This window comes from Passer montanus, unplaced genomic scaffold (assembly GCF_014805655.1).
Source record: "Passer montanus isolate IOZ18808 unplaced genomic scaffold, ASM1480565v1 scaffold29, whole genome shotgun sequence".
Classification (NCBI taxonomy): domain Eukaryota; kingdom Metazoa; phylum Chordata; class Aves; order Passeriformes; family Passeridae; genus Passer; species Passer montanus.
In genome coordinates, this window is record NW_024367596.1 from 9,693,543 (window position 1) to 9,706,423 (window position 12,881).

The following is a 12,881-nucleotide window of genomic DNA, read 5'->3' on the forward strand; positions in this document are numbered from 1 at the left end:
CCCTTCCCAAGCCTGGCTGTTTCTCTTTTCTGTTGCACAAGGACCTTGGTCAGGGTAATGCTGCTACCCAGCTTTCCCTGTGTTTATGATGGATGAGGAAAGTTGGGTGGTGTTATTGAGAAAGCTTCAATTTCCCAGCCCAGGCAAATACTCCATTGACTTTTCCAACAGAGCAGAAACAAGTTCTCTGCTGCACAACAGGCAGACAAATAATCCTCATGCAATTTATCTCAAATCTCTTGATCCAGTTTTTGAATCTAGGAGCTTAAATCATGTAAATACATATGAAAGCCTATTAGCTCCTTTGATCATATTAACCTGCTGCTGTTCACAATTAGTTTGAAGTCTTTGTCTGAAAAGCTCCACATTAGTGTAAGAAGAGACGCAGGGGAGGAATTCAGCCTGTCAGAAGAAAATGACTTTTGAGAAGGCAAAAATTTTGTACAGTTATGTGATTCAAATGTAATTATTGCTAGTCTAACATGAAACCAAATCCAGCTGTAGCAGAAAGAGCTCCAGGATGCCACTCAGCCCTCTGCAAGTCTTGCCTTGGGGCAGACAGTCTCTGGCTGTGGGTGGACACAACATATAATGGGGTGACAAATGGTGACAGCATGGAAAAAAGGATAAGGTCTAGGTCTGGACATTAAAGAATTTATGATCTAAATAAACAAATATTTTTTGGGAACAAAAAATTGTGTTGTTCCCTTTTTAAGGTCTTATCAGGGGCTAGCCCAGATGACATGCTGAGTTTTCAGCCCAGTATCTTGTCTTATTCATGGGATGATCCCTTCCTCTCTGGAGGGACTTGATTGTGTGTTCTTTGAAAATGTGTTGATCAGGCAGTGGGAGAGAGGATTTTGTATCGTGCAATTTCACCTTGGCTGTTAATTATACAGATTTCATTGCCTGGAGTACCCTTGTCTGGAAGGGATGACCATCCTGTTTGCTCCAACTGCCTGACATCATTCTGGGAGTAAGCTATTGGAGAAGCTCACAGACCTTGTGAGGTCTGAGTTTGGACCCAGCTCTTCCATTTCATTGACCTGACTTTTTTTTTTTTTTAGCCCCTCCAATTAGGTGAATGGATCAAGGATCAATAACAGCATTGTTTTGCCTATAGAAGGCATGGAAATTAGTGCTTCTAATCTTGGATTTCTGCCTTCATCTGCCACTGTTTGAGGTGGCTGGAGCTGCAGCCTCCCAGAGGAAATGTACAAAGCAGCCACATCTCCACTTGTGCCATAGTAGCAGTGTCTCTTGTCTGTGAAGATGATATAAGTGGTAAAACACTCCATCTGAGCCAGGCACAGCCAGGTTTCCAGTTTAATTAAATGTGAGGATCTGTTGTAGGGGGAAGGGAAGAAATCTAACCCTGCTCAATGAGGGTATTCCAGAGGGAGCTGGTTAAAGTAATCCACGAGGCTAATTAGGCATGTTATTTTCTTGTTATTTCTGTGTACCCTGCATGGTATCAAATGTTTATAGTGGCTATACTCCAATCATCAGCAAAAGGAAACAAAGAGCATCCTCTAAACATGATGCTGGAAGAAAGTTCATTCTACCACATCTTAATCTGTGCAAGACTCCAGGAGATCAGCATCTCTACAGAGCTCCTTGGCCTGTCAGTGCTAACAGAATACAGTGGTTCTCCCTGTTTCATGTGTCTGGCAGTGCTCACATGCTCTGATATTCCTGGATAATGCCTACCCCACACTGCTAAAAAAATCTGCTAAGCTCCTTGCTCTGCAACTCACCCTGCTGCCATCCCTGTAGCTGACAGCCAGTCCACACAATTAGACTTAAGTGCTTTGTTTTTCAAGAGGGAGATGGAGGCAGGTGAGAGCTACACATGCCTCATGTTTTGTATTTGCACTCGTCCTGATTTAGCCCTTGCAGAGGTTTAAGTAGAGCAGCAAAGAGGCTCTTATGGCCACTCTGAAGGACCCTGTTGGCAAAGGCACTTGTGTCCTGACTCTGCCTCACTGAGCCATCGATGAATTGCGTGTGGCAGAAGTGCACCAAGGTGGTAAGAGGAGAAGAAATGCACTTGTAAACCTAAAAAGAGTTTGGGAAATCTTCACCTGAATGTGATAACCTGGTTTGTATCAGACGACAAGGTGTTGGCTTAAAAACCCCAGCCAAATATTTTGCTACACAGAACAAAACCTTCAGCAGTGGGAGGAACTGTGCACACAGGACATCGGTTGCTTGGTACGTGGCACCTCATCATTGGCAGAAAAGGTGCACATTACAAATTAAACCCTGTTTCAGACCTGTTCTTACCCTTCTAGGCACAAACACAGTCACACCAGGCAGAGAGCAGGGGATTGCTCCTGTTCCTGCAGGCAGAGGAGATGGCTCCCACTTGCACACATGTCCAGCAAAAGCCACCTTGGGTGGGCTGTGGAAAAGCCACATTCCTTGGACAATTTGATAGGGCATGATACTGGGAATAATAACAACATCTGAGCATTGCCATGCTTCTCTCCTCACTGAGCCGAGTGACACATGCTTTTCTGGCACTGTGAGAGACTGTTTGCTAAATGACACAGCAGCCAGGCATTTCCAGGCTTGTGATAATTTGGGGAATTGTAAAGAAATAAATTGTTTACCAGCTGGATAGAGAAAGGAGAGCAACCAGGAATGCAAACACTTGAGGTATCTGTTCTCTGCTCCCCTGCTAGTAATGATACTGTGAGAAATGATAATTCAGGAGCAGCCCTTTACCTGGCAGAGATGATTTTCCAATTAGCCAAACTTCCAGGTCACCTCATGAGAGATCTGTAGAGAACTCACCAATGCATTATGCAGATCTGCTTGTCATTTCTACCCTTTGATTTCTGCTCTTCAAAAACTAAGAGAGTCAGGAACAGGTTCATACCTGGATATGTTCAATATCCAGGAAAATGCCAGAGATCTGCTTCACAACAGTTGGAGCAATGAGGAAGAAATGAAGGCAAAGGGAGCTCTACTGCTCTCTCTGGGGTTTGTCCTGAGTGTTGGACTCCTGCAAATGCTACAGGATCAATGCCAGTCTCAGGGATCTCTGTAGCAAAAGGGTTGGGCTCAGGGAGAGGATCTGCTGGTCCTCAAGCACCCACTGAACTCCATCAGCTCCTGCAGAGCTACAGAGAGACCTGCCTGTCCAGGTGAATATGGAAGAAATCCACTGCCTCACAGCAGCAATTCCTTGGATGCAAATTGCCACAGCCTCATGGGTGGATCTTGCTTTGAGCAGACCTGGGCTGTGAGTACCATCTTATTTAATGCGTTTTCTTCTCTGAGTCTGCATCTCAGAGGCTTTCACGTGGCCTTTCCAATACAGCCTGCAGGACATTCTGTGTCTGCCAGAGTTCCCTGGCTGAGGGGATTGAAGTATCCATACAGGCTGTTCTGAATTATAATTGAAATTGCAGCAGCACCAGGACTTTTCAGGTTTGCAGGTGTTCAATAGCCTGAACACTGATGGGAAACCTTCCAGAAAATATATGGTCCGTTCAATCAGGAGTGCTCATTGGATATCTGGGTGGAGCTTTCTGAACTGTGTAGTCCACAATGTCAAAATAAAGGGTCAGATTAATGTTTCTAAACTTAAGACTTTACTAAAACCCACTGCTTCTCTGTTGTTTGGCTTTCCCTGATCAAAGACCAACATGAAACCAGACTTTCTACTCACTATCTTTAATCTTCCTGGGACTTAGGGAAATTGAATCCCAGGGGCTGACTTTCACCTTTTCCTTTACTAAGGACTCAAACCACCCTTTCCTTGGGATCTGTGAGGATGCTCACTCTGGTGACCTGCCTGGGCAGGACAGGACAATGAATAACCATCAGGAGGCAAATGTGACCCAATGAAAATTACATTTAACTTTCCAATGAAGCAGCCATTTCTTGTGCCTGGTGACAGGTGACCCCAGCCTGTGTGATGAGCTCAGGGCTCTGGAGGGGGGATATTCCTTAGATGTGTGATCACAGAGTCAGGACACCACTCGTGTGCCCAGTTTGCACATGTACCTGTACCTGAAGCATTTTGAAGCAAGCTGAGGTTCTCATTATTTTCTGAGTCTGGCCACAACTCTGTTGCCTCCTTTGAGACTGTTCCTTCTGTTTCTGAGGAGCTGGCAGGAGCCCACCCACTCCCAGCTGGCAGGGGGAGTTTCTGAATAAGCCCCTGAAGCTGTGTGCAGTGTTCAGGGCCCAGCCTTAGAGACCAGGACTGTGCTCTCATCACTGACAGGCAGCCAGGTAAAGAGGATCTGGAGAATATCCTGAATTATCTGATCCTGGCTAGATCTGTGCCAAAAACAAGCCCACAGCCCACAGTAGCACCTCTGTCCCAGGTAGCCTTTTCTAAATGGATCCTGGGAAGCAAATAAAGATGGCAGAGGGTGGTTGGAAGCATGGAGAGATCTCAGCTATAAGATCAGAGCTGTCTTAGTAATTCCTCTAGGTATGGAAATGGTAACTTTTCTTTTTGTCCCTTGGTGTGTTTTGGTCCCTGATGAAAAGACAGTGAATTATGGACACTCAGAGAGTAACAGACACACAGACCTCAGAGAGTGAATGGTGTCTCTGATGGACGATTTGCTGTGGTGATGTTTAGTCACATTTCTCTCACTATCAGAGCCAACAGGGAACCTGTTGTGAAGAACATCACCACACAAATACTGTAAATGGGCTTGCAGGGATGAGTGTGTGCTATGGGAAGCCAGAGTTTGGGAAAGGTACTGGGAGCCAGGCTGCAGACTGCTGGTGTTCCAGAAGTCCCACTACTGAAACTTTTGCCTGAGTTTCTTGGGCATAATGGCACATTCCCAGTCATGATCCCTTTTTCCCCATGGGCTCCCAGACCTTTGAGCCATGCCAGATATGTCAAATGCTCTCAGATCTGCGCACTGAAGTTTCTCAGAGATGAATTACCACATGTAATTGCTGTGATGGATAACACAGTACTGTATTGAACAGGGCCCTGGAGTCATTCAGGACCTACATTTGCCCCTTTTGTTCAGATGGAAAATTAAATGATTCTTAAAATAATAAATGTGCACCCTGGAGAGAAATACTCAGCTGCTCCCTCAAGAGGTGCTGTGCTGTTGTGTTGAGCAAGGCATAACGAAGGTAATTGAAAAGTTATTACTTTGGGGGCAAATTTGTCTTGGCTTGTACTGCCTTGCAAATAGATTTAGTTGTGAAGCAACCCATGTACTGCAATGGGGGAACAGCTGTACTGCAGGAAACCAGGCCACCAGATCTGGGGCCAGATTCTGCACCCCCCTCTTTGTGTGGTCCTGCTTCCTCTTGCTGGAACCAGCCTTTCTTCCTGTAATTTTGCCTTCCATGTAATTTTGTCTTCTCTGTGGTTGTAGTCAAATGGTGACTGTGAGAATCTCTGTCTTTGGAGATATTAAAAACTCAGCATGATGAAACCAGAGCAACACAACCTAACTGTAAATCTGGACCTTTTGTGCAGAGGGGAGGGCCAGAGACCTCCAGAGGTCCCATCCTGCCTCATTTGTGTTGCTGCTTTGGTGGTGGCTGGAAAAGAAGAGCAATTAAACCTTGCTAGTCCTGCAGAGGCAAGAAAGCTGTGGGAGGTGCACTCTGCCTCACCAGAGGGTTGTGTCCCAGACTGAGGTACAGCTGATAAATGCTTTGTTGGTTGTGCCAAACATCTTGAAGGGGTTTTTGTGTCTCAGATGAGGAAATGACAGTGGCTTTGCACCTGCAGCTCAAAGAGGGGTGGGACAATGCACCTTCACCTATGAGAAGGAGCATCGATCCCTTGAGATGTTTTCAGTGATGGTACAGGAGGAGTTGTGTGAGGACCCAGCGTACAACTGGTCATCCATGTCCTGCACACCCTGAAGAGAGAAAAGCTAGAGAAAAACAAAAGAGAAAATTTGCTCCTCAGTGTCAGCCTGGGACTTGGCCTGGCTGCAGAAAATTGGAAAGAAACATTTTAGAAACAGGTTTTCTGTTTTTTGATTTGTTTGGTTTTTCCAGCTTCTTTTAAAAAATTAATTCAAGTGAAATTACAGTTTTCACATGTCGGTTTTCTGTTTTTAAAAAAGCTCTCAAATAATTAGAGTACTCAAAGTAAATGGTCTGTTATGCTTTATTACCTGATGTGTGCTATGACTCCATTAAAGCTCTGTTGCACTTCTGCCATTTTTCTGTATTTCAAAATGCTTTAAAGATGGGACTCAAATCATCAACATTAATTGCCAACCAAACAGAAATGAACCTTTTAAAAGGGAAATAATTTTATAGCTCTAATTTGATTAAGTAGCAAAGCGTGTTGTTTCCATTTTAAGTGGACAGTATAAACACAAGTAAAGTTAATATTTATTAATCTTAATGTGCATGCCAGGTAATTGCAGTGCCCACCACAGCAGTGAGGGCTGCGTGACTCTTGCTCTCTCGCTGTATGTTTGCACACCCTTTGGGTAAACAGGAAGGAGAGGAAGGTTTGGTGCTAATGAGATGAAATTCTCTTTCCAAAGGGCTCCTGATTTTAATCATGTGCCCAGGACTAAGGGATGCAGATAGGTAATTGTGTTTGGTGACCATGGTCAGAATCCAGGAGGGGGTGAGCAGCTCTGGGAGAAGCTGTGTCATCCACACACGCAGAGTCACACGTCTACTCTCCTGCATGGTAGTAATTTTCCGCACAGAAATCTTTCTATACTTCCAAATTTGTTTTTGTGATTTTTTTTTTTTTTAATTCTTGTCCCTTTTCTTGCAGTCTTGAAGCACATCCAGCTGAGGTGTGAAGCATCCTAACACTGTGAGCAGGACCAGCCCTGTGCTGTCACCAGCACGAATTGTGGGACATTGCTGGAGGCTGAGTCTTGAGTTCAGGAACTTTTGGGTTGGTTTCTGGCTTGCTGTGACTCTCCCTGTGCAGAGCATGACACAGTGAAGGCAGGGCCAGGGCAGAGCTGCTCTTGCTGGCTGGCAGAGCAGGGGTTGCAGAGCAGCAGAGCTTTAGCAGGCACTGCAGAATTGTCTCTCCTTGGCTGTGAGTTTGAATCCATCTCAGGACAGCCATGTCTGAAGGATTCTCCTCCAACAGTTTTACTTGCCACGTGTCTGTAGTTCTGCTCCATTCCATCAGTGCACTGAGTTCCTCAGCATCTTGTCTGGTGGACACAGAAAGGTAGGAAAGGTGCATCAACAGGGGAGTGGAGATCCACATGTGGGAGAAAGGCCATGGCAGCTACCCAGGCAGATCAGACCCATCATGTTCCTAAGTCAGAACCATACCAGGGGCAGAGAGCTTTCCTGTCTCTGACTTTCCTGTGCCTGAGTCAAGCCCACTGTAAGCATGTGTAACCCCATGTAACCGTGGCAAGCTGAGTGTTGCCTTCATCACACCATGGCTGTCTGAATCCCAAGCCTGGCTGGGACCTGCCAAGCCAAGGCAAGATTGGCCCCACAGCCCTGCAGACGGGGCCAGTTGGTATGAAACCTGTGGCCTCTGGATAAGTACTGACTCAGATAACAAAGCTATTTCCAAGACTATTTGTGCTGGGCAGGAGCAGATGTAGAAATGTTCTAATCTCCTCTCAAATGACTTGGTTGAGAAGAAAAGAGCCCCATAGCATCACAGGTCTAACATTTGATTTCCCCATCAAGCCTGCTCAGCATCTTGCAGGATTTGCCCTCCTGCATCCTGCCTTTTAATTGCTGACTGATTGTAATATAGGATTTTATTTTCCCTATAATGACTCTTGGGGCCCCCAGATGTTCTCCTCAAGTGTGGTTGCGTCAGCACTAGAGATTGAATGACTGATACCAGCAATTTTTACAGCTTGAAAGAAGAGAAATATGTGAAGGGGATTTAATTTAGCTCCAATATTGTGTCTTCATCTTCAAGACTCTACAAGAAAATGACACCAAAAGGTTATTTTACAATGAGAGGAGGGAGAATTAGCCCGAGAGAGGGAGAGATCACCAGGCTGGCTTTCTAATATCAGTTCATTACAGAGAACACATTTGCGCAGCCACTTCACTGCTGCTGTTAATTTAAACCAGGATGATTAAAAGCTGTAATTGCACCATTTAAAATAAATGTCCACTATCTGGATTATTATATTTTTAATTAGTGTGTCTCTGTCGAATGTTTTTATCCCTCTGATTGATTTGTTTATACTGTATTTATTTATAATTCCTTGATCTCCCTGACCCTGCAACCTCCTGAGAACACAGTTTGATTGTGATTCCAGCAAATGGAAGAGGACTGAACCAGGAAAGAGCAAAAGGTATCAGGTCAGCTTTCCCTTATGAGATCTTTGTAGCTCTCCCTCTTTGTCTCGCGACCCAGGTGCTCTTCTGCTCTTTTGTCTTCCCCAGGGCTGTGGGGGAAGATGAACAGCCTGGAGGACTGTCTGGCTGGGAGGCAGGAGAGGGGAAAATTGAATTGTTATCTAGCAAAGCTCAGCCTGTGGAGCTGGCAAGAGCATCATCCTGTGTGTTAGGACCCATTCCTTAACCACTGCTTCACAGGCAGGAACCTGCTGCTGTGGTGTAAGTTCCAGAATCAGCACTTAGACCCATGATACCCCATTCCATGTTGTTGTCTGCCAGGGGCAAGGGGCTGCAAGCAAGAATGACTTGCAGAGATCATGATCTGGATGCTCAGGGCACTCCTGAGAGCTGCTCTGGGGCTGTGCTGAGAGAACACTGCTGCTGAGAATATTTGAGAGGCTGCTTGCTCCTGTAGGACTGCAGGGCATCTCTGCTGATGTGTTTATTTCCCATCACATGCAACATCTGCAGGACAGGGACTGTCACTGCTCTGCCTTTGTTCTGCACCCACTACAGGAGGCTTCTGACGGCTGGCAAGGGCTCTGAGGCACTCTGATAACATGAATGCATAGTTTGTCTGCCAGGCAAATATTGCAAAACTTCCAAGCATTTGACTTTCCCCCGTTTCCTACGGTCTCTGGAACCCTTAAGGAATGGATCAGGCCTTCAGGCATAATAGAAAAGGAGTCTGCACGTGTGCCCTGGCTGCACATAGTGTGTGGCCTCACCATATTAGTTCTGTCAGCTTTTTAATGGCTTTTCCTCGAGCACTGAGCCAGAGCAGCACTGCAGCTGCTGTGTGGGGCAGGGGGAAGCCTGGTGAGACCCCATGGCCAGGGAGGCTTTTGCAAGGGAACATTCCTACTGGGCAAATTTCAGTGTGGACTGAGTCACAAGGCAGTGGATGGACAGACTTATCAGGTAACTATACTGGAATGGTGTTTGGGCATCTGTAGAGAGCATTTCCAGGAATGAATGCTCGCGGGGGTCTTGCTACTAGGAAAAAGGGAGCACAGCACTGGAGGAAGCCTCCCAGAGCAGCACATCCAGTTGCCTGACCTCAGAGTTCAACACGGATATGAATTTGCTCTTAGAGGACCACATACAGGGCAGCCAATTATGTTGCATGTAAGTGACACAGCTCCACTCCAGGTATGTCCTTTAGCACAAAAACAGGGGGTGTCACAAGGACAGAGCAGCAAGGAACAAAAGAACAGAACCTCTGCAGGCATCAGCCATGTCCTCATTGTGAATCCTCCAGCTACACAGCCAGAAAATTAGGCAGAAACCACACATGAGCACCAAAGCATGATTGCATGAGTACTTGAGCAGCCCCTGGGCAGGTACAGCGCTGGATGAATGGGATAGGTGAGAGGGTGGCCATGATTTTGTAGCAGCATTAGAAAGAATTATAGTCTGCAGCAAACCAGTCATTTTGGTCATTCAGAAAGGGTAATTACACTTTGAGATCTCTGGGAGGTAATTTTCTTGTTGGCTGGTAATCAGCCTGTGTGTTCCTTTTTTCTTATTTTAATTAAAAATATTGGTTTGCCATATTCACCAGGCACCTAGCTCGCTCTGCCTGAGCACAAATGCTTAATAGCATTTTGTAATTGACTGAATTGTCTATTAGTAAAAAAGCCTTGTAATTTAGTGAGCATCATTGAAGTGCTTACTGTTATACTTGACACAAAGCTAAGGACTCCCACCTTAAGAACTTAGAGACAAGAGTGGTGTTAAAGACAAATTAAGGCGATTTTACATGAGAATAGCATGTACTCAGAAAAGTAGAGCTGATGGATGGTCAGGGTGAGGCATTGGCATTCTGCAGTCGTCCACAACAGCTCTGCTCTCTCAAACTCTTTCAGTCTGACAAGTGAAAGTGGGTTTGAAAGTCAATGTATTGATTTTACCTAAGAGAAACCCGCAACTTTTACAAATCACTATGATCTTCCTCTTGCAACCTTTGTCTTTGGCAGGCTCCCTGGGCAACTGGTGGTCAATGTTCAGGAGGGTAGAGATACTGTTTGGATGCCCTGATCTCTCCCTCATCTGGGATCCATGGCACAGTTGGTCTGATACTTTGCTAACTAGGAATGTTAGAATGCTGGAAAATCCCATGGCAGGGCTCCTGTGAAGGCTGTCCAGGAAGGGTCAGCACACAGCTGGTTCTCTGCCCTGGCCAGATTTCTGTGCCCTGTGCTCAGTCTTGACCCGAGGTATAGGTGTTACCCACCTTACTTTTTTTAAATGGCAAAAAGAGATAATTCACATGGTTATTCATGCTGGTGTTTATTCTTTATTTGTTTGTGATTCTCACCATCTGCCTGCTGATGTGTGCGTGGAGGAGACCTGGATAATTCTGAGGTCCCAGTGCTTTTTCTGCTTGTAGTTCTTCCTGCCCTCAGGAACATCACCCCGGAGAGAAACATGATAATGGCATCCTTTGAGGGGACCTGACTGGCAGGGAATCTCTTGTGGGCTGTTCAGCTTGCAAGGTTGTGTTGCTTCTGCAGGGTAATGGCTGTTGCTGCAGTCTTCCAGGAGGCAGGATGGCATCAATACCTTCCCCTTCCTGGAACCTCCTGTGATCTCTGTGGATCTAAGAGGAGATGTTTCCACCTCAGGGTATTCCCCAAGGGAGGAGGAGGAGGAGGAATAAGCTTCTCTGGTGTCCTGTTCTGCCTGGATGATGGCCAGGCTTTGCTTCACACAGCTCTGCAAGAACAGGGAGAGGTTTTCTATGAAAAACTCCAACTTCCCCCAGGACACTTTTTCTTACAATCATATATATAACCCCTCTAGACCTTCAAACTCTATTTGGAAAAAAACTTTCAAGAAAATTATTTCTGAAATATCATCTGCTTTGTGCTTTGCAATCCTGTGAGCTGCCCTGGGCACCTCCCCTTCTGCTCCTACAGTTGTTCCACTTGCCCTGTGCTTGGCAGTAGGACTGTCTGTCTTTTGGAGGGAAGCTTCCACCTTGGAGCCAGCTGCATCCTGAGTCAGGGTGAGGTGGTCCAGCATCCTCACTTTTGTCAGCTTGCACAAGTTATGCAACACTTTTCAGGGTCTGCAGTGGGAGGTTGTTCGTGTGCTGCCTCAGTGTTTCCTTTGGAAAGTCTTCCTGAGTGTGTGGGCATCCAGCAGGATTGCATCCCGGCTGCTGCTGGTGGTACCTGGCAGGAGCCATGTGATCTTTCACAGCCACTTGGCCATCAGCTCAGAAAACTTATCTGGCTTGCCCTCAGCAATCAGGCTGCCTTGGAGCACAAAAGATCTGCATGTGGTCAGATTTTTCCAGCACCCCCTTCATGAGGACATTAATGGCTGTGTAAGTTTCTGATTTTCCTCTATGCCTCCGTTCAGGAATTCTAGCACTAAGGTAGAGAGGTTGTTCATTGCATCCTTAAGCATTTCCACTAAGGCCTACGGAGCCAGTTTCTTCTCCTGGAAGAGAGAGTTACAGGATGACACAATTACATCACAGAATGATTTGTTCCTTCCCTTGTTTCTTATCTTCTTCCTGCCGCTGGTTGATAAACTTGATTGATTGAAAGCTGGCTACAAGGAACTCATTAATGTGCCCAGACATGGCTTCTACTTTGTTCCTCTGTCTCAGGATCTCCTCAATTTTTTTCTTTGCCTTGTTGCTGGTGTCAGTATCACCACTGCTAATGTGACAAATAAGGGAATTGATGGTGGAGGTGATGTTATGATGTGTGTCATCACTGTCTGAGGAGATAAGCAGGGTTTGGAATTCAGGGTTCATATCTAACAGGATTATATCTTTCAGTGTAAAGAGTTTGTGTTTTCTGCAGACCAGCCTGCTCACTTGCTTACTTGCATGTGGTGGCAATGTCTGGGGAGCCATATCCACAACTGAAATTTCCTCCTTGAGAGCAGGTGGGCTCTGGTTTCAAGGGTGCATCTCTGAATGCTGACAGGAGACTTCACATCTTGTGTCTGAACCATGCTGAGGTTTCTCATTGAAACACATTGTTGAAGAAACTCTTGACCTGCCAGGTTCCTGTTTTGCAATATGACCCAGCATCCTCATATGTTCTTCAGGAAGATCCCCAGCTGTTTTGAACAGGCTAATTCCTTCCTCTGCCCCCACCACTGCTGCTTAGACTGTGACGTTTCAGAAGATCTGAGTGAATAATGAGAGGATGAAAAACAAAAAATGCCAAAGGAGGAAGATTTACATGGAAGCAGTTTCTTCAAATTTGCCATTAGGACAAAACCCACTGCATTTTACCCTAGGTAGAACACTTAAGTTATTATCACGTTATTTAACTTTATTCTGGCACATTAAAACCTGGCAACTGTGGCATGAGAAATGCCCTTTAGAAATGACAAGCAGGCACTTAGTTTGGGAAAGAAAAAACCTTGCCAGTGTAACAGCACTGCCTGCATCCTGACACAGCTCTGGCCCCCAAAGATGCTGCTCCGTGGAAAGCCCCTCTTTCAGGACCTCTGACTGCAGCCCGTCTGCCTGTGGTGAGGTTGTAGCCAGAGGTGGAACAGCTCCTGTCTCAGAGTCCCTCATCCTCAGCATCTGGGCA